The following is a 20,960-nucleotide window of genomic DNA, read 5'->3' on the forward strand; positions in this document are numbered from 1 at the left end:
TCCGGCCAGTTTTGAAGGTTTTAATTTCAGCTATTCTTGCCATGTCTTTTTCTGAGGTGGCCTTGAGCCTCACTGCTGCCTAGGACAGGGTGTCTGTCGGAAGTGACCTTTCTGAGCATAACTACTCTAGAGGCTTTTTCATTTGTGTTCCAACTCTGAGGTCTCGTCGCACAAGGCAAAATGTTCTTTCAGCTCGTTTCTTCCATGGTGTTCTCGTTGTCCTCTGTGTCTGAGGGCCTGGGCTGGCACATGGCTGTTCAGGGTCTACACCTGCCCAGCCTAGGCAAGCTCTTGGTGCCTGGACAGTCCTTCCTTGTAGAAGTGGTAGTGCTTGTGAGAGAGCAGGCCCCGCTTAATGACCCACATGGGCTGTGTGGAGGTGTGCCGTGGCCTCTCCAGGAGGTGACTCTGATTTGGACCTTTTGGCAGGAGTCTGCCTCTTTCCCATACGCACATCAGTTTCTTCCTCACCCTACTGTTCTTCCTCACCAAAAAGAACCAAACCTCTTTCCCCTCTTCTCTCAAAGAGACAGATGCTCATCCCGTCAGAATAACAGCCTCAAGATCGATTTTTTTTCAGTTTTTTTATTTTAATTTTATTAATTTATTCAGATTACAACTCAATTGTTATCCCATCACTTGTATCCTCCCGTTCCTCCCTCCCTCCTGCTTTCCCCCTATTCCCCTCCCCTATGTCTGTGACCGAAGGAGACCTCTTTCCCCACCATATGGTCATAGACTATCAGGTCTCATCTTGGTAGCCTGCTTACTCTTCCTTTGAGTGCCACCAGGCCTCCCCACCAAGGGGAGGTGGTCAAATATAGGGCCCCAGAGTTCATGTCAGACTCAGTCCCCGCTCTCCACCTAACTGTGGAGAATGTCCTGTCCATTGGCTAGATCAGAGTAGGGGTTCGATGTTTACTACTTGTATTGTCCTTGGTTAGTGCAATAGTTTGAGCGGAAACCCCTGGGCCCCGATCCACCCATCACAATGTTGTTCTTGTAGGTTTCTAGTACCCTCTGGGTCCTCCTATTTCCCCATCAAGATCAATTTTAAAAAGAAAAAAATATCTCTTCTACCTGTGCTATAGACTTTGGATGTCTTACTTACACACACACCTTTACAGGCTCTCCAGTGGGTGTGTCTGGGAAGATACCCCACGCCTGTGGAATCCACGGCTTCTGCTCATTCACTCAGCAACATCTTTGGAAAATATACTGCAGACCACACACTGTTAGGTGTTTGGGACAGATGGCCTGGCTCTCACTGTCCACCCCACCCCCAACGCCCCGCCAGACAGGCTGCAAAACAGGTGTGCATGCCGATGTATTGGAAGGCAATGTGTGCAGAGGTGACCTAAGAGAATACAAAGTAGAGCGTGGAGCTGACGGTGGAGGGGTCTCTAATGACAATGACACCCCACCCGAGATAAAGAAATCAAAACCATATTTTTACAACTTAATAAAAAGAGAAAGGCACTCGCCAGAGAAGGAACCAGATGTGCCAGAAGATAAAGACTTAGAACAGTGTGCAGAGGAAAGAAGCCCTTGGCCCAGCTGTTGCTTGCCCTCTTGTCATGGAAAGGAAGGTGGAGCCGTAGGTTTAGAGGATAAAGGGGAATGGAGGATAAAGAACACTGACTGCTCTTCCGGAAGACTTAGGTTCAACTCCTAGCACCCACGTGACAGCTCACAACTGACTGTAACTCCAAGACCTGACACCTTCACACAGATATACATGCAGGCAGAACACCAATGCACATTTAAAGAAAAAAAAATTAGGACGCAGAAGACAAGTTTCTCCACATTCCAAAATTTAAGACAGAGCAACCTAGGAGCTGAATAGAGAGCATCAGAAAACCACATTGTTAACTCCTGTTAGAAAGACAGATCTGTCAGAGGAAAGAAAATCATAGCATGCACCATGGGGAAAAAAACCATAGCATGCACCTCAGTACAAAGTATGAAGGAACCCATCGTGACCTGTAGGCCTTTTTCCCTTCCCACTTCTCAAATCCCATTAGCAGGACGACTCCTGCGCTTGCTGGGGTTTAAGCCTCATGTCTCACCGGGGAGACATGACAGGCATATGGATGTTGAGTTTAAGTCTGTGTGCTTGCTTGAGAAATGAAGTTGCTCAGAGGGAGCCCCTGTTTTACAAAGTCACCAGCCATTTCCTCTGGAGATGCTGTTTCCATGCGGTTTGCTTGCCTGTATCCAAAACACACAGGAGTATTCTGTTTGTCCGCCGAGAGGCAGGCAAGCAACCATTTTCTCTAGGCTTCCTTATTTAGCCTTGGAAAAATGGTTTTAAATAGGCAGGTGGTTGTTGCCATGGTTACCCCATTACACCAGCAGCTAAACTTAGGCAGGGCCACAAGGGATAGGAAGAAAGCCTGATACCAGGGATTTGAAAATGTAAACGATATTATCAAACAAAGCTTCATTTTACTGTGCTGAACTTAAGTTCTTCAAAGAGTGGTTGCTGCTCGGCTGCAAGCCGTCAGCATTAATGCCTAAGACTGGCCCCCTCGGGAATAACCTTGAGGCTAAAAATAGGGAGTTGTAATTGTCTGTTTGTTTTATTTTCTTTTCAACAAGAGAGGGCTAGTCAGGGCTGGACTTATCTAGGAAACCTGAACTCTCACATGGCTAGTCTGCTTGGGGGCTCTTCCAATCATTCTTAACCCAGGGTCCAAAGGCTTCACTGGTTCTGAGAACATTTTGAAGTTGTACCAAAGATTGTGTTTGTCTGTCTGTCTGTCTGTCTCTCTTTCTCTCTGCCTGTCTCTCTGTCTCTCTTTCTGTCTGTCTCTCTCTCTGTCTCTGTCTGTCTGTCTCTCTCTCTCTCTCTCTCTCTCTCTCTGTGTGTGTGTGTGTGTGTGTGTGTGTGTGTGTGTGTGTGTGTATAATGACTGTAACTATCAGAATGCTCTTTTTTTTTTTTTTTGGTTTTTGATTTTTCGAGACAGGGTCTCCCTGTGTAGCCTTGGCTGTCCTGGACTCACTTTGTAGACCAGGCTGGCCTCAAACTCACAACGATCTGCCTGCCTCTGCCTCCCATGTGCTAGGATTAAAGGCGTGCGCCACCGCGCCCGGCTAGAATGCTCTTTCAAAGACTCTTCTGAGCCCTGTGAATTCTAAGAGTCATCAAATTATGACCCAGTTGTTGGGGCTTCTCAATCTTTCCCACAGTTGTCTCTTTATCCTAGTTGCTGTCAGGGAAAGTGGTAACTTTATGAAGCCAAGTCTTATCTCCAGTGGGATAACTTTGTGAATGGAACAAAAGGCAGGCCCAAGGAGGTAGGGGTGTGAGCTATCTCAGACAAGCCAGGCCCCTGTGAGCTATCCCAGACAAGCCAGGCCCCTGTGAGCTATCCCAGACAAGCCAGGCCCCTTCTATCACCTAGTTTTCGTATGTGGACTATTTGTTCCTAATTTAGCAATGTTATGAAAATTATTGTCTCACTGTCAGCACAAAGGAAACAGATTTAATTCTACTGAGACCCTAATAGGCTAGGAAGTGTTCTAGTGTGAATGAGACCCAGCCCCTGGCTTTAGAGAATTCATACGCTGGCCAAGGCAGGAGGGTCTCTGTGAGTTTGAGTCCAGGCTAGTCTACATAGTGAGTTCCAGGAGAGCCAGTCTTCTGTAAAAATGAAAGAAAGAAGGAAAGACAGAAAGAAAAAAGGAAAGAAACTCATAGTCTAGCTAAGAAGGAAAAATAATCCTCAATTTTCTTTTCTTACAAAATTAGGGGGGGTTCTTTTTTTCTTTCTTTTTTTCTTTTTCTTTTCTTTTTTTTTTTTTGTTTTTTGTTTGTTTGTTTGTTTGTTGTTTTTCAAGACTGAGTCTCTCTGTGTTAGCCTTGGCTGTCCTGTACTTGCTTTGTAGACCAAGCTGGCCTCGAACTCACAGCGATCCACCTGCCTCTGCCTCCCAAGTGCTGGGATTAAAGGCATATGCCACCCACGCCCAGCACAAAATTGTTTTTATACAAAAGGAGTTTACATTTAGTAAGCCAACAAGTGGTTCAGCTTGTTAGGACATGTTGACGTCATACCTCAATGGTCCATTCAGAAAAACACTGCGTTATGAGTGTAGATCTCACAGAACTACAATAACCAAGCTAAGAATTATGATTCATTTTGAGGCTCCTGTTAGATGCCAAGGAGTTAACTAGGTATTTTATACTACATTAAATTATTTAACTCTCAAGGCCACCTTACAACAGAAGTGCTGGTATTCTTGAATTGTGACTCTACGTGATGAGGAAACAGCCTGGGAGAAAATAAGCTATAGACTCTTTTTAAACACTGAGCTTGATTTGATACCTAAGCTACCTCTAAACTCCAGAGTTCAAGCCCCGGTGTCGCCCCAAAGTCTCATTTGTATGGATCAGTGTTCTGGTGCTTCCAGAGCCTTCTCCTCGGTGCTTTCCACATAACCCAGCTCCATGTTCACTGTAACATAGAACAGGGAGTGCCGTTGTGACTGTTTTAGAGACACAGAAACTAAGGCTAAGGGTGACAGAGACATTGCGGGCTTGCCCACCATGGCGAATTGTCTCTATGGAGAAGAATTCTTGTTGGCTTACAAAGGAGGTACAGGGACGTCACCCCTTCATGTCTTCTGTACTCTAAGTGTTCTCCCTACTGTACTGTCCACAGCAAGGAGCAAGGCTCATTCATGGCATTTCTGCGACCCACAACAAAATTCAAACGTGCAATCCCTTGCTCAAAAACTACTAAGAAGTTTGTGAGCAAGCATTAAATTGAGCCAAGAGCCCTCCTACGTGGAGGGTCTGGACTGACTACACAGATATCACACCTAAGAGGTGGCCATGACAGGAGAGATTAATTAATGAAAAGACACATTTGTCAGAGATTACAGAGATGACAGTGTGCAAAAGAGGCAAAAGAACAGAGCAAAGGAGGTTTCAACTTAGGGGGAGAGGAAGTCTCAATTTCTTAAAGGGGTAGTGGTCAGTGTCCACGGAGGAGAAAAAGACAAACCACATGCCCCCGACTCTCCCATCTTCTGGATAGCCTACCACAGCCCTCATGAAGTTTTTAGACCGTGTCTGTGAAGTTTTGTGTATCTGAAATCTATTCCTTCAAGCCACCCTCTGGCACTGTCAGTGAGCATCCCAGAAGAGTCTCGCTGTGGAGTTTTTCACTGGTGCTCGGGAACTCTGAGCACTGGTGGGAGGTGTTACATAAACCTGTTGGGTGCCCCTTGGTCATCTCCCCCAGCAACTGAGAGTGAAGCAGCCAATTATTTCCTGTCAGGCCCTTCAAAGGATTCGCATCAGAGCTTCCGGTAGCTGGCCGTTCTTCATAAAAGCCCTCGGGATAGTTAGTGGACTCTGGAGTGTTGGCTAACCCCGAGAGGGCAGGACCAAGGAGCCGATGAGGAGTTCCCCAGAAACCTTAACGTAGCTTGACTCTTCAGAAGGTTAGAACATACGTTACAAAGCACTAAGTGCTTAGTGGATATTTATAGAAGGAAGAAGCAGCAGGGCAAAGCCCAAGTTGGCATCAGAATTTGGCTCTGCCGCTTACTGGCTGTGTGACCTTGGGCAAGCAAGTTAATCTCTTTAATCCTTTGCTTCCTCCCTTGAAAGTCTCGAAAGGTTGCCAGAAGCATTGGTGAGGTTTGTCTACGGCGAGTAGTGGAAGTTCAACATATATTTGTTGTTGAACATTCACCGACCGACAGGCAAGCAAGAAGTGTCGTAAGTCACTGATAAGCACAACAAAGTGCATCTTTGATGGAGTGCCAAGTGAGACTGTGGTTCTCATGCAATCATTGTTGCATAGACAGCATCCTTGAATGGAGAGGTTGGAGGAATCTAAAAGTCTCATCAATCGGACCAATGGGAAGATAACATTAATTAAGCAGGGCCCAGTTAGTTGACTTGGATTGAACTCTCCTGGGTTAGAGCTGTGGAGAGAATTCCTTCCACTGGCACCATGAGGCAGGGTTTGGGGTCTGAGTACCAGAGATTCCAAGGCCAAGAACTGAAGGCTGAATTAAGGAAGGGAGTCAAGATTCTAAGCTGACATGGGAGTGGGAGGAGCAGGGTAGGAGCCAGAAAGGGGAGGGTGCAGGCCAGATGCCAGGTGCTCCTGGAATGCTTAGGGCTGAGCAGCCAAGGCCATGAGGAACACAGCTGGTAAACAGGCAGGCGGCTCGCTCGCCTCCCACCTCTCACCTTCACTACCCCACAACCTAAGCCAAACACTGAGATGGTCAATAGGAAAACAACACAGACTAGCACGTCCCATGCGTGCAGTTCAGAAAGTGCAAGGGCTACCTCCCTCGAGTGGCTGCCGCATGCCCAGCACTTACACACCATGTACATAACGAACTCCTTTATCTATAGATAAGGCCGTTCTAAGTCACTCTTTCAGGAACTTCAGGAACAGGGTCTAGATATTTGGCTTCAATGGCAGCAACTTGAGTTCAAATTCCTGGCAGTCTAGTGTCCAGGGCTGTAATGCCTCCTCCTCAGAACCCGGCGTCTCCAGAAGGCACTCAGTGGGCCAAACTGTCTACTCCTGTTTACCCCAATATATTATAAAATGATGTTTTCAAATACTTGGGAGTTTGGAAAAGCCCCCAAATGAAGTTGATTGTGGTGTTTCCTATTTTTATTCTTACTCCTGTGGGTATTTTGCGGAGGAAATGAAACCCTTTTGCTTCAGTCCATCCTTTTAAAGGCAGAAATGGTCAAATAAGCCTTTTTCTAACTACCCTTCTGGTGATCTTTCTCACTCCTCTCTGTTACACTTAGAAGGACCCTGAGACACACGGGACCCATTCAAAGCTCCCAGTCTCCCCCACTGCAAGGTCAACAGACTGACAGTTTGTATCTCTGTCAGAAGTCTTGATTCCTCTTTGCCATGGACCCTAACACAGCCACAGTTCTGGGGGGCTCAGAGCCCTGACACTTGCAGTATTATTCTGCCTACTGCAAGTCTGTAACCTTGGGGCCGGGCGCTGTTATTCTGAGAAGTCAATAGAGAAATGCATTTAAAGTGCTTATCATGGAGTCTGCAACAACAAACAGTCGCTACTCTTTTTTAGAACCGTTCTCACTCTAGCAAGGTAGACCCTGCAGCAGATGAAGGGTCATGTTAGCTGACTCAGAAGCCTTGGTTCTCTGAGGTGGATGGGTAGGTCTCTTGTGGTCATAGGGTGAGTCATCAGAGTGGAAACATTTGGTAGGTGCTTTATCTTGATTTTTTTTTTAAATCTGCAGCAAAATATCAACCTATTTTTCCTCCTACACTTTATTAAAGTGCCATGTAGCATTTTGAAAAGTACATTTCATTGTTAGTGTAAATCATTTAGAAAGCAAACACAAGCTAAAGGGAAAACAGCCATTCCTCAGGAACACTTGCAGCATGGTGGTGCACTCCAGCTGTGCGCTTGGCAGCCACATCAGGAAACACGTGTGATAGCTGTTTCTATAAATTTGCATGGACTACTTTCTAAATAGTGTTCTTTAGACAAGCCATTCAAGCTCATTGCAGAAAAATAAACCATGTCCTCTCCCATTCCAGGAGACCTGGACCTCTCAACATCTACTTCCGCTCAGCGTTGTATCTTGTACGATTTTATTTCCTTGAGACCACCCTGGATACACTGAGTTAAAACATTATTACATTATCACAGCAGCAATAAACATTATCTCAGAAGCATTTATAGTCTGTAAAAGGAAAATTATGAAAAGCAACTAACCAAAATAAGTTTATCCAAAGCGGAGATTTGATTAATATTTTCCAACTTAAAAAAAAATCATAATCGTTTTGTTGAGTCGATATAAGAGCTTTAGAGATATTATCTGAGTCCCTTTGCAATTGAAGAAATTCTCTGTCATGCTGTGCAACTCCTCTGTGAAGGATAAATGAAGCTGACAAGGTCCTAATTCTCTCAGTTGCAGGCCCTGTACATGGTCTTTTTGTCTCAGCAGGACCCATTTCTGCTTATTTACTCCTCAGGGCCAGTAGGGTTGCTGTCTGAACCACACAGCAGCTGAGTTTTTAAGCGAGAGTGAGCCTGAGGGCGCGTAGTGCGTGCTCAGAAGATGGTCGGCCCCACTCACCAGCAGCCATCACCTGAGGAGGATTCTGGTGCACTCTGGTTGAAATGATGCGGTCATCCAAGTTTAACACGGATGTTGTCAGCTAATTTGACAGAGAAACGTGAGGGTCAGAGGAGGCAGTACCACAAGACGATGCTGGCCACAGGGGATAGGGGAAGGTGCCCGAGCCCTACTCATCACGGGGTGGGGTGGAGGGTTATGTATTAAAGCCAGGCCTGCCTGGCTGCACAGCTTCAAATGCCTGACCATTCTTCATGACTCCATGTGTCCAGTGTGCCAGTGTGGCAGAAGAAAAGATACAAGGGGAAAAAAAGCCTAGAGAAGCCACAGAGCCTACTAAAAGACTGTAGGAACCCTGTAATCAAACCACACTCATTTCCCTAGCGAGAACCAGCGGGTGAGCTGGGAGTGAGTGTGCTGCAGGGGAAAGGCTGTGCAACTGGCAACTCGTCATCTCAGCTTGAGAGACGATGGGGGGCACAGAAGTAGGGCTTGCGTTTGGGGTCGAAAGATGAAAGTTCAGGGCCAGCGCCATACCAAAGCCTGAAATAAGATACTGGGAAAAGCTGTGCGCTCTCGCTCTCTCTCTCTCTCTCTCTCTCTCTCTGTCTCTCTGTCTCTCTCTCTCTCTCTCTCTCTGTCTCTCTCTGTCTCTGTGTGTGTGTGTGTGTGTGTGTGTGTGTGTGTGTGTTTCAAAACACAGTCTCTCTGTGTAGATTTGGCTGTCCTGGACTCACTTTGTAGAGCAGGCTGCCCTGGAACTCACGGCAACCCGCCTGCCTCTGCTTCTGCTGGCTTTACACTTGCCAGGCAGTTGTGAGATCTCTTTCAAGCATTCGCCAAAACAGAATTCTTGACTCCTCTGTGATGCTAAACACATCACTTTCTTCTCAGCCCAGGGGCCCGGGTTCACCTGATGGTTCGCTGCACCATCAAGCCACAAGCAGATGGGAGTCTCTGCCCAACACACCAGGACTGCCTGGGGTGTCACAACCAAGGCCTTATCCTGCTTAGCTCCTAGTGATACTAAGCTGTCCCTTCAGCCCATCCTGCCGTGCCTCCCAGCCCCACACTAAAGCTGCCCATTTGTCTTCCTGATCCATGTTTGTTTTCCTGACTTCACTGCACCAAGAAGGTTCCATTTCCTAGGACCTTAAGCTCTCTCGCTTTTTACATGACTGCTTCTCTGCAAGCATCGGTACGGCTTCTGTGTTGGGTCGTTTCGTTCCTCTCACCTTCGCGATGTGCCTGTCCCCACGCTCTTCTCAGCTGGTATGACATCTCCTCTTTGGCTTAACCATCACCTGTCATTTCAAAGGGCTACCCTAGTGTCCCACACACTCCCTCCCTGACCAGCCTCAGCCCTACCCTCCACATTTGTACTTGACTTTCTCTTAGAATCCATGTAGAAAGACACATTTGACACATTTTCTCCCATTTTCATTGTCCTCTTTAAACTTGTATGGCTTATTATTTGTGACTAACGTGCTGATTGCACCAACTGTGCTCGTTTTACGCTCAGAACGGTCTCACCTAACTTGGGACCAACTGAACCTAACCTGGAGAGGCAGCACATTCCCCACTCAGCCAAAATGCACTGGGTGCCGGCTGATTTTTGTGGTAGCTAATATCATCCTAGGGCAGCGAGGATGGACAAGGACATCCTGACCTCGCCTGGACCCCTTCAGTCTGCATACACACGGAGAGACCATACCAACACATCTTGTGTCCTAGGGCTGTTGTCACAAATTGCCACCTGTAGGTGACTTAAAATAACAGGGATTGGGCCAGATGTGGTGGGTCCAGAGGCAGAGGCAGGCAGATCACTGTGAGTTTGAGGCCAGCCTGGTCTACAGAGTGAGTCTAGGACAGCCAAGTCTACACAGAAAAACCCTGTCTCGAAGGAAAAAAAAAAAAAGGAAAAAGAAAGAACAGGGATTTATTCTCTGAGGTTGTGAAGGTTAGAAATCTGATATTGAGGCATCACCAATGTTAGTTTCTCCCCTAGGCTTACAGAGAATATATTCTGTGACTCTCTCCAGCTGGCTGCCCACATGCCTTGGCAGTCCCTGGCTTATAGAAGCATCCAGTCCTCTTTGGTTATCTCATGGCACACGCCCTATGTGCCTCTAGCTATCTGTCCAAATACCCTACTTCTTCTAAAGTCGCCAGTCATTGAATTAGACCCACCTTAATCTAACACCATCTCATCTTAACACTGCCAAGACCCTGTTTCCACCTAAGGCCTCATCCATCGGGAGGAAACTTCAATATACCCTTTAATCAGTGTGAGCCACAGCACTAACGCTCTCCCAGGTCCTCACACACAAGAAAGAAAATTACATGAATTATGGTGAACTTGCTGGGCAGTGGTGGTGCAGGCCTTTAATCCAAGCCATCGGGAGGCAGAGTCAGGTGGATCTCTGTGAGTTCAAGGACAGCCTGGTCTGCAAAGTGAGCCAGGGCTACACAAGGAAACCCTGTCTCAAAAAGAAAGAATGAATTGTGGTGAACTCTGTTTTAACACGGGGACAGCAGCAGTGGGTGGTAGAAGCAACTAGCTCTAAAAATGGAACTAGGCTTCGTAAAGAAAAGCAAGGAGTGAGAAGCAGGCAGGGTAGGAGGAGGGAAACAGCCTAGGCAAACAGCAAGGGGCAGAGCTCTCTGGGTACAAGGCAAGAGACTGCACAGAAGGAAGAAATGATGTGGGAGGCAGCTTCCAAGAGCTTCGTACCTGCACAGGCATTTGTACTTTACCTAAAACTCAGTTGAAGGGGCAGGGAGCGTACTCAGTCACAACAGGAATGGACTGGTGACTTACTCTCAAGGATTACAGAGTAACATTTGCAAGGCTCCTATATAGTGAGAATTCTGGGATTTTGTTTTCTTTAAAAGAAAAAAAAAACACAGAAATCTACGAACACATTTGCGTTTTGTTCCCAGGTGTGGGGATAATGGGGCTGCTTTGCGGCAGCTGATTATGATTGCCTCATGCTCTAGCAAGGTCGTGACTTTGCCAGCTGGAGTTAGTTTCTGCGATTGTGTGACATTTGGAGCTCTGGGGACTTTTTAGAAAGTATATAATGCTAGAGAGGCTGGTGGATCTGTTGGATGGTTGTTGGTTGCTGTTGGTCGAAGTGTGTTAGGTAGTCTTGCACACAGAAGAAATTAGATCTCCTGATGGTTGAGAACAAACTTGGGGCAACCAAGGAGCTCGACACCCCTAATCAGCAGGAAGTAGTCTAACGATAATGTTCCAACCCCCGACTTTATTCAGGGATCTCTTTCCTTTCCTCTCTATCCTTTTTTTCTCTCCTATCTAGCGTTAGGGGGTTGTAAGGGAAGAAGAAAGGGGCTGGAGAAGGCGGCAATGCTGGGTACACCCTACAGCTAAGCACATACAGGTGGCGCTAACTGGGCTCAGCGAGTTAGAGAAGACGGAGAGGTGATGTGGTGTGGTACAGCTTTCTGAGAGGAGGTGGAAGAGGAGACTGGAGGAGATGCGATCAGAAATACGTGTCAACATACATGAAACTCAAAGAATAAATAAATACATATTTTAGAATCCAAGGTTCCTAGAAACACTGCGACCTGTAGGCGTTGAGGTTTGCTCAAGTGTCAAAGTGATGTCAAACAGACAGAGAAGCAGGGAGGAGAGCGATGACATTGCCCAGCTCTGTTGATGGGGAGGAGCTGATGTTTACCTACCGGTGCTGGGGAAAACGTGGAAACCAAGCATAGGACTTCCTCTCCAATCCTGAACTTTAAAACTTACTGTTTGGCTATGGAAATATAAGACCATATTGGAGGAGGAGATGCACACAGCATTCTTTGCCACCAGCACAGTTTCAGATTTTCACTTGCAGAGGTCAACTTAGTGACTTTTAAAGTTAGCTTAACTCTATGTGCATACACATGTATGCATGCATGCGTGCATATATGTGTGCGCATGTGCCGTTTTAGCCCTGAAGAAAAAAGAATGCCGGGATTCATTAACTATCTTTGTATTTACTTTACTAGCTAGAACTTTGGAGAATTATCATTTGCTTCTAAGGGTTTTTTTCAGCCTGAAGAGATACCTCATTGGTTAAAAGCATTGGCTGCTCTTTCAAAGGACCTGGGTTCAATTCCCAGCACCAACATAGCAGCTCACAGCTGTCTGTAACTCCAGTTACATGGGATCCAATGCCTTCTTCATACACAGATATACATATAGGCATAACACCCATACACATAAAAATAAATAATTTTGCCAGACATCGTGGTGCACACCCTTAATCCCAGCACTCAGGAGGCAGAGACAAGTGAATCTCTGTTAGTTCAAGACCAGGACAGCCAGAGCTCTGTTACACAGAGAAATCCTGTCTTGAAAAAAAATTCAAAAGATTTTTGCCATACAACAGAATCTATCTATATTTAGAGCTAACTTGATTAAGTGTATTTATTCTAACTCAGTTCTTTAAACTACTCACAGTTATGTTTATTTTGTTTAAAAAAAAAACAGAGAGAGAGATTGAAATACAAAACTGAAAGGGTAACAGATGTTCTTAAGAAAGTGTCAAGCCAGGCAGTGGTGGCATAGACCTTTAATTCCAGCATTTGGGAAGCAGAAGCAGGTGGATCTCTGTGAGTTCAAGGCCAGCCTGGTCTAGAGTGAGTTTCAAGACAGCCACAGCTACAGAGAAACCATGTCTCAAAAGAAAAAAAAAGTCAAGTGATCTAGTTTTTTGTTTTGTTTTGTTTCAAGACAGGGTTTCTCTGTGTGGCTCTGGCTGTCCTGGAACTCACTCTGTAGACCAGGCTGGCCTCCAACTCCCAAAGATGCACCTGCCTCTGCCTCCCTCCCAAGTGCTAGAATTGAAGTATGCGCCACCACACCCAGCAAGTTATTTAGTTTAATTCCTCATTCTAATAAACATTTCTTAAAAGAAAAATTTAACACTCTTACTACTTGACCAAAGGAAATTTTTGAAGCAGCCTCGCCTTCCTTTCCATCAGGAAAATAAATTGTCTATGAAGAAATCCTGAGGAAATGGCTTTCCAGCTTTGCCGTCAGACCACACTGCCCTGATGTGCAAGGAACTGGGTCTCTGCCCTCCCTGGCCTCAGGCTCTGTGACTCCCTTGTCATGTCCATCCCTGGTGTGAAACACAGAAATTACGACTGTCTCACAAGGTGCATAGAGAGATTAGTCCAGACAGATAAAAATACATTTGAAATGTTCACTAGTGGTTACTGCGGGAATTGGCAAAGGAGGCCATTGCAGCTGTGTGTCTGCCGGTCTTACAGAGACAATCGGTCTCTAATGTAAGTGTGTGGTGCTGTGGCTCTTGTCTGTAATAACCTTGGCTTTCGACAAGACTTTAGCTCTCAGCCTCCTTTGTGGTATAAACGTCCTCTCTGTTACCCTCTGTGGAGTGTCGTTAGATCTCTACTTTGAAGCCTGTAAGAGTGTTTAAGCTCTCGTGTGTGGGGGGGGGTCCCTTCACTTTTTACAAAGAAAGCATTTCCCCCATCTTCTAGTGCTTTTCCGTCAAAGAAGGGCTCTCCTCACCCCAGGAATGCACTTCATGGCCTCCAAACGCTGAAGTGCCAGGGACTCGCGCAGTCGCTGACATTTGTGTTTATTGAACACACACTTAAGGAGAAATTCCTCGCTCTCTAGTAGCAGGACGCTTTCTATTCTGTTCAAGAGAGGACTCCTTTAATCTTGAGAGTGGGCCTTTTGGGAAAGCATTCCTAAGTGACAATCAAGACAAGCAAGCACCTTGCGCTGCCTTTGAACTCCGTGTGCCGGGAGTATGTCGGCACAAGCCTCCGGCCTTGGGCTACCAAGGTAACGAGAAGGTCCTGGGCATGTTAAAATCTCAAGCCGTTCATTTCCGCGACGCTTTTTTTGGAGCTGTCAATACAGGGTTCCAGCTGTTGATCACGTTCTTGCCTTTCTCATCCAAATCACCTTGTGTCTGCACTTGGTAGGGAGAGGAACAGCCAACGCTCATAATCAAGGGTTGAAGTGAAAAGGATGGTCGGGATCATGATTTTACTCACAACCCCAGTCCCCTCATCTGACTACTCAGACAGCATGCTAATCGGGTGGTTTGTCCCTTTGTCGTTGGAACTTTATGGTGTAGCGTTAAAAGCCTGGGATACTCTCCATTTGTCAAAATGGGGAAACCCAGAGGGAAGACAGACGTAAACAAAGGCATCTTTCCCAGTTTTGACAATACCACCAGCATATGCTTTGACGCCCCCTACAGCCAGTGAGCCCTTGTGGTAGGACAAATGCCCAAGTGTGCCAGCTCCTCAGAAGGGAAGGGAGTGGAGGAGGCATAGTGAAGGAGCTGCCGAGAGTTCTAGGAGGAAGCCACAAGGGCTGCTATGAAAGGGTCACACATCCAAATGCCAGCAGAGGTCAGGGAACTGATGTCAATGAGATGAGCAAGGTAGGTATGAGGCTCCAAGGAGTGGTGGGACTCCAGCCAAGTGGAGAGCAACTGGCGGCACCCAGCTTCAGCCAGTTGTCATTGGTTTCTCAAAAAATAAAAGGGGGGGGGGGCTCCTGTGTGTGTGTGTGTGTGTGTGTGTGTGTGTGTGTGTGTGTGTAATTTTCTAGTTTTAAAAGGCACTGTGCAAGAACATTGCTAGGCCTATAAAGATCCTGCCCCTCCAAGCTGTCATATTGGTACCCAGGAATTATAACGTAAAGCTGCCATGGAACCAATGGTTTATTTTTCTTATTAGAAAAGATGTACAAATTGTTGATGTGTTGATGTAAATGAGTCCTCCCCTGCCCCCGACGGAGAATGAACGTGTTTCGGAACATTTGAGAACTCGGTATGTTCTCGGTGACGAGATGTCCCAAGATATCGTAAGACTATCAAAGGACATCAAAGGAAAAGGACCTGCGTAGTCAGAGAACGGAAAAAATCAAAGTCTGATGCAGAAATGCGCGCCAAGTGGAATCGAAGAAAAATGAAAAATGTGCAGTGTCTGGTTGAGGGTAAAGAGAAAAAAGAGCTTGAGGTTCTCACAAGGAGGATAGATGGGAGCCTTCCAGAAAGCAGAGGGCAGGGCAGCCGACAAAGTCACCACGAACTTAGACCTGAGTGAGCTCCTAAGGCTACTTTGTCCTCAGTGAGCAGCACTGGCTGATGCAAGCTTCGGGAAATACAAGGAACTTGGCAAGAAGATGGAAACAGTTCGGGGGGGGGGGGGGTGAGATCCAGCAGTTGGGCATACCTGGGAAAGTCTAAGAGAACTGTTTCCTTTTCAATGCGCTATCTGAGAGGCTTTAATACGGGCAAACCCTACTGAAAATATGCAGAAGCAGCAGAAAGTATCTCAGGTGACATGGCCTCTTTCTGTAGCCAACCTGAGGATGGCTGTTCTTCTGTCTCATGGATTATGACACTGAGATGATAGAGGCCCTGACAAGATTCGGAAATTTATCCCATAAATCAAGAGGAACGTTTATGGCCAGAGACCTGAAGACCAAGCAGGAGGATGAGATCTAGTGAGGATAAAGGATAGAAACGTTCAAATGAAATCTAAAACCACAGCCCACCAAGGGCAGCAAGTGTGAGCTACAAATAAAGCATGGCAGAGGTGGTGCCAAGCAGTTCTCCCAGGGAACTGACTGGGTGGGCGTACACCTGAGACGGGCCTGAGGCCTGCCAGTGAGAGGGGCAAACTAAAGAAGTCTTTGTAAGAGTCGGGTGGGGCACAGCGCACAGCGGTGGGACAGTGCCAGACACTGGCAAAGAGATGGCTTGCGTAAATCGAAGTCACTGAAACAGGTGTTAGGGATGGCTGCTCAAGCACAAGAAATCACTAACGTCAGAGTAGACCCAAGGCAGAAAGCACATGGCTGAGGTTTCAAAAAGGATGCTATGAAAGGGGTCCAGCACACAGGCTTCCCAGGCAGCCATGACTCCGGCTGTGGCTTTTCTATGTAAGCTTTGTGGTTTGGTTTCGTTTGGTTGGCTGGTTAGTTGGTTGTTGCTTTGGTTTGGCTTTTCAAGACAGGGTTTCTCTGTGTAGCCTTGGCTGCCTTGAACTTGTTCTGTAGACCAGGCTGACCTCGAACTCACAGAGATCCACCTGCCTCTGCCTCCCAAATTCTGGGATCAAAGGCGTGCGCCACCATACCCAGCTTGTTTTTGTTGTTTTTGGTTTTGTTTTGTTTTTTTAACTGGCACAGGAAGGAGATGGATTGGGGGGAAAGGAAGGGACTATTTATCTAAGCATCTGCCCATCTGGTGAATTTTCTACTTGTCTTGAGGACAGTTTCATAACTCGGGAAGTGGAGGAAACAAAACTGCTTTTCTTGGACATTCTGTGGCCCGGAGGCATCTGGCTGTGATGGAAACTTAGCTGGAGGGACCAAACCACCTGGTGTTACAGGTCAGCAAAAGAAATGCCCCATGTGCCAAGCGCATCTTCTCCCACCCTTGTTGCTTCCGCTGTGTTTTGCTTTCTCTCCAACATCTCCGGCCAGGGCTCCGGGGTCTTCGGCAGGAACCGGAGTTAATCACTGGGTTAATTAAGTCTCCACCTTCCTTTCCCAGAAATTTGAGGAAAGCAAAGCTATCCAGCCCAAATTCGTCAGGAGAGATGCGCCCCATGTATTTCCAGTCCTAATTCGACCCCTCACGAGACGGCAAACCCCACTTCGTGTGTGGTACCTGGGGTTTGCTTTGGCTCTGTGTGTATAGCGTGTGACCGTATGGATAGGCTCAAATTCCACAGCCACCCCTGTAAGACAGGTGATGCACTCCCAACCCAAAGATGAAGAAACTGAGAGAGAGGAGCTTGCCCAGGGCCACAGAACAGGGAAGGGTCAGAAGAATGACTTGAACCCAGCCTTTCTAGATCCTAGCCCCGAGGCCCCTTCAGCTCTGCCAACCCACCTCCACACCCAGACACTGTGCTCTGGGTAACTGGCAGGTTCACTGGGTTAGTGTGAGAACCCAATCTCAACACAACACTGTTTCTATGGGTGACATACACTCAGAGTGACAAACAGCTGGCTTAAGCAAGGAACTTTTGTAACCTGACCTATCGGAATCAAGTTCAGAAAGGCTGGCGTGGGGGGTGGGGGTGGGGGCGGGAAACGGGAGGGAACAGATGTATCTAGCCCACATTCTGACTTCATGATGTCATCCCACCAGCCTTGCATCTCCCAAAGAACACTGTCAGACCCCTTTACAAACTACCCCAGTGACACCTCCACAGGAGGGGGATGTAGGAATCAAGTGAGGGACCCTTCAGCGGGTAAAGTAGTTGTTAGGATTTGGACATGCAGGGCACATGTGGTCAGTGAGAAGCAAGATTGTTCCCAGTGGCTGTGGGCAGTTTGGGCTGGAGAGAAGAAAAGGTTGTACTAGCTTTCCCCAGGGGCCCTCCTAGCAAGTTATCGGAGACGCAACTTGGACCTGTGTCTCACCAGTTTACTTTATAGCCCTGGTTGGTCAGGAGCCAGGAAATGGTCACCTTTGGGTTCAGGGTTCAGGGGTTGATGAATGGGTGAATGCCACAGAGAGCACAGCTAAGTGCAGACCCTTAGGAATTCACAATCCTATGTCACCTTTCCCTCCAAGCCAGGGTTCCTTTTCTGTACCAGTATTTGACTGTATTCACTGATAAACACTATAGCCTGAGGCAGGCACATTTTGTGAGAGACTCTTGTTTTAGAGGGTAGAACGGAGCTGTTTTCTGGTGGTGAGCACAGATATTGACACCTCAGAACTCAGGCTCTCAGGACACGGAGATTCTGACAACATGGCACCCACCTTGGCTGCCTCCCCTGGGGTGTGGCTGAGGTTCCACCGCTAAGTAAAAGTGGTGGTGTGTTCGTCACCCTGGCAGGTGTCTGAGCAGGCTGCTGGGAACCCAGAAAGAGAGTATGTGAGCATGCTGGGTAATCACAGATTATGAGTCTCAAGGAACCTGCCCTCTCTTTGTTATTTTTAAAATCAAGTTGTTGTTGTTGTTGTTGTTGTTACTATTTTGTTTTTGGTTTTCAAGACAGGGTTTCTCTGTGTAACCTTGGCTGTCCTAGACTTACTTTGTAGACTAGGCTGGCCTTGAAATGACAGCAATCCCCCTGACTCTGCTTCCTGAGTGCTGGGATTAAAGGAATGCACCACCACACCTGGCTTTAAATCAAATTATTATTAAGTGTGTGTATATGTGCATTCCCAACACTGAAGCAGTTTGTGTCGTAGCTGCCTGTGAAGGTCAGGGGAGGACTTTCTGTAGTGGGTTCTCTCCATGTCTTTTTTTTTTTTTAAGATTTATTTATTTATTAAGTATACAGTGTTATGCCTGCATGTACACCTGCAGGCCAGAAGAGGGCACCAGATCTCATTATAGATGGTTGTGAGTCACCATGTGGTTGCTGGGAATTGAACTCAGGACCTTTGGAAGGACAGGCAGTGCTCTTAACCTCTGAGCCATCTCTCCAGACCCTCTTTCCATCTTTAAATGGGTTCCAAAGACTGAACTTGGGTTGTCAGGCTTATATAGCAAGTACTGGTACCCACCAGCCTCAGATGCACAAGTCCTCCTGCCTTGGCCTCCCAAGTGATGAGATTTTAATTAGGTGGCACAATTCTTTACTTAAAGAAACTTTCTTATGGGCTGTGTCTGGGCATGGCCCTGTGTGGCACATTGGAGGAATCTACTATTTCAGACTTTGGGGGCTTTATCATGATTGGGTGTCCTCTGGGGAAGATGTTGTCGCGGCTTATCAAAAGAGAACCTGTCCATAGTCTATGAAAACAAGCTGTCTCCAGTGGAAGCGGAAAGCCACAATTATGAAGCTATAATCCTTTGGTGTTCAAACTTAGCCTTGAAAGGGGAGATTTTCTGGCACAAGGTTATGGCTTTGGCCTCTTAGTACTACACTTTTTTAAAGATTTATTTATTTATTTATTTATTGTATTTGAGTGCTTTATCTGCATAAGAGGGCATCAGATCACATCATAGGTGGTTGTGAGCCACCATGTGGTTGCTGGGAATTGAACTCAGGACCTCTGGAAGAGCAAGCAGGCGGCGCTCTTAACCGCTAAGCCATCTCTCCAGACCCAGTACTACCCTTTTGACCAAGTGTAGAAAGCAAAAGCCAAGGCACTCTGATGAGTACAAGAACCCCAAGCAAACACAGCCAGACAACGTTGAGCTTGGATCCTATGAGCCACAAACATGAATGAGGACCAGTGGTCACCTGCTTTTATGATTTTGACTGAATATTTCCTTTCTCTCATATGCCTCTGAGGATTAGTAGTGGGAGGAGGCAGGGAGAGTAAAGCAGTGAGGACTCTGGATTCCAGGTCGGGAGATGCTGTTAGCATCCCAGCTCTGTACCTTACAGCTATTATCATCAAAGACTAACTCAGTCTTCTAAATGCGTACCATGAACAGGGTGTTTAGAACCACTCCAAAAATCAGGTAGAGAGTACTGGGTTCACATGCACCCACTCTGGAGCTATTAAAGAGTACACAACTTCTAACCATCTCCAGTACATCATACTTAGTAAGATCTTTGTCAACCAGAAATCCTTCTAAGTTGTAATTCATTTTCCTGTTATTATTATTCAACATTCATTTGCCATTCAGTCAGTATCTCTTGATACCAAACAGTAACAATATAATTGATTTAATTCTGTTCTATGTGTTTATTAAATCAATTTATTTATTTAGGGTTTTTTTTTTTGTTTTTATTTTGTTTTGTTTGTTTGCTTGCTTGCTTGCTTGCTTGCTTGTTTGTTCAGACAGAGTTTCTCTGTGTAGCCCTGGCTATCCTGGAAATTTCTCTGTAGATCAGTCTGACTTGAACTCACAGAGATCCACCTGACTCTGCCTCCTAAGTGCTAGGATTAAAGGGGTATGTCGCCACTTGCCTAGCCAAGTAACAAATAGGTTGCCCTTTTTGCTTTACTTTTCTTTTCTTTTTGAGACAGGATCTAACTGTGGAGCTCCTAATGTCGATCAAGCTGGTCTTGAACTCATAGAGATCCTCCGCCTCTGCATCTTGAATGCTGAGATTAAAGACATGCGCCATCATATCCCACATATTTTATATTAATTTGCTTTTCTTAATTAATTTTGTTCTCTTCCCTTTCCTCCACGCAAACCCTCCCACATGCCCTTCCTTCCTCTCTTTCAAATTCATGATTTCCTTTCCTTCCATATTTTAAAAAAAATTAACCTACTAGTAATCTTAGTGGTCTTCATTATTATTAAATGTACAAATAACTGTTCGACATTAAGAAATGTTTAAAAAAAAAAAGCCAGGCATGGTGGCACATGCCTTTAATCCCAGCACTCAGGAGGCAGAGGCAGGCAGATCGCTATGAATTCAGGGCCAGCCTGGTCTACAAAGTGAGTCCAGGAGCCAAGTCTACATAGAGAGACCTTGTCTCAAAAAAAAAAAAAAAAAGAAGAAGAAGAAGAAAGAAAGAAATGTTGACAGTGGGCAGGGTGTAGTTGCCTTCGCCTTTAATCTCAAGACTCACAAGGTAGAGGCAGGTGGATCTCTGAATCTGAGACCAGCCTAGCCTTCATAGAGAGTTCCAGCCCAGGCAGAGATATACAGTGAGACCCTGTCTCAGAGGGAGAGAGAGGGAGAGGGAGAGAGAGGGAGAAGGAGAGAGAGGGAGAGAGAGGGAGAGAGAGAGGGAGGGAGAGGCAGACATACAAAGAGAGACAGAGACAGAGATAGGCAGAGACACAGAGAGAGAGACACAGACACAGACAGATAGGAACCACTGACAGTAATTCATACCTGTATACTTTGTTGAGTCCTAAGAAATGGTGGTTCCTCTAGCTGGAAACTTGAGCC

General features: G+C 46.4%; 1 protein-coding gene across 3 annotated transcripts in view; it reads left to right on the forward strand.

Annotated features, from left to right (window-relative positions):
- Positions 1-20,960, forward strand: part of DGKG (diacylglycerol kinase gamma) — a 195,765-nt gene that overhangs the window by 110,204 nt on the left and 64,601 nt on the right. The window lies entirely within an intron of this gene.

Source organism: Acomys minous (genome assembly GCF_964271855.1).
Source record: "Acomys minous genome assembly, chromosome: 11".
Classification (NCBI taxonomy): domain Eukaryota; kingdom Metazoa; phylum Chordata; class Mammalia; order Rodentia; family Muridae; genus Acomys; species Acomys minous.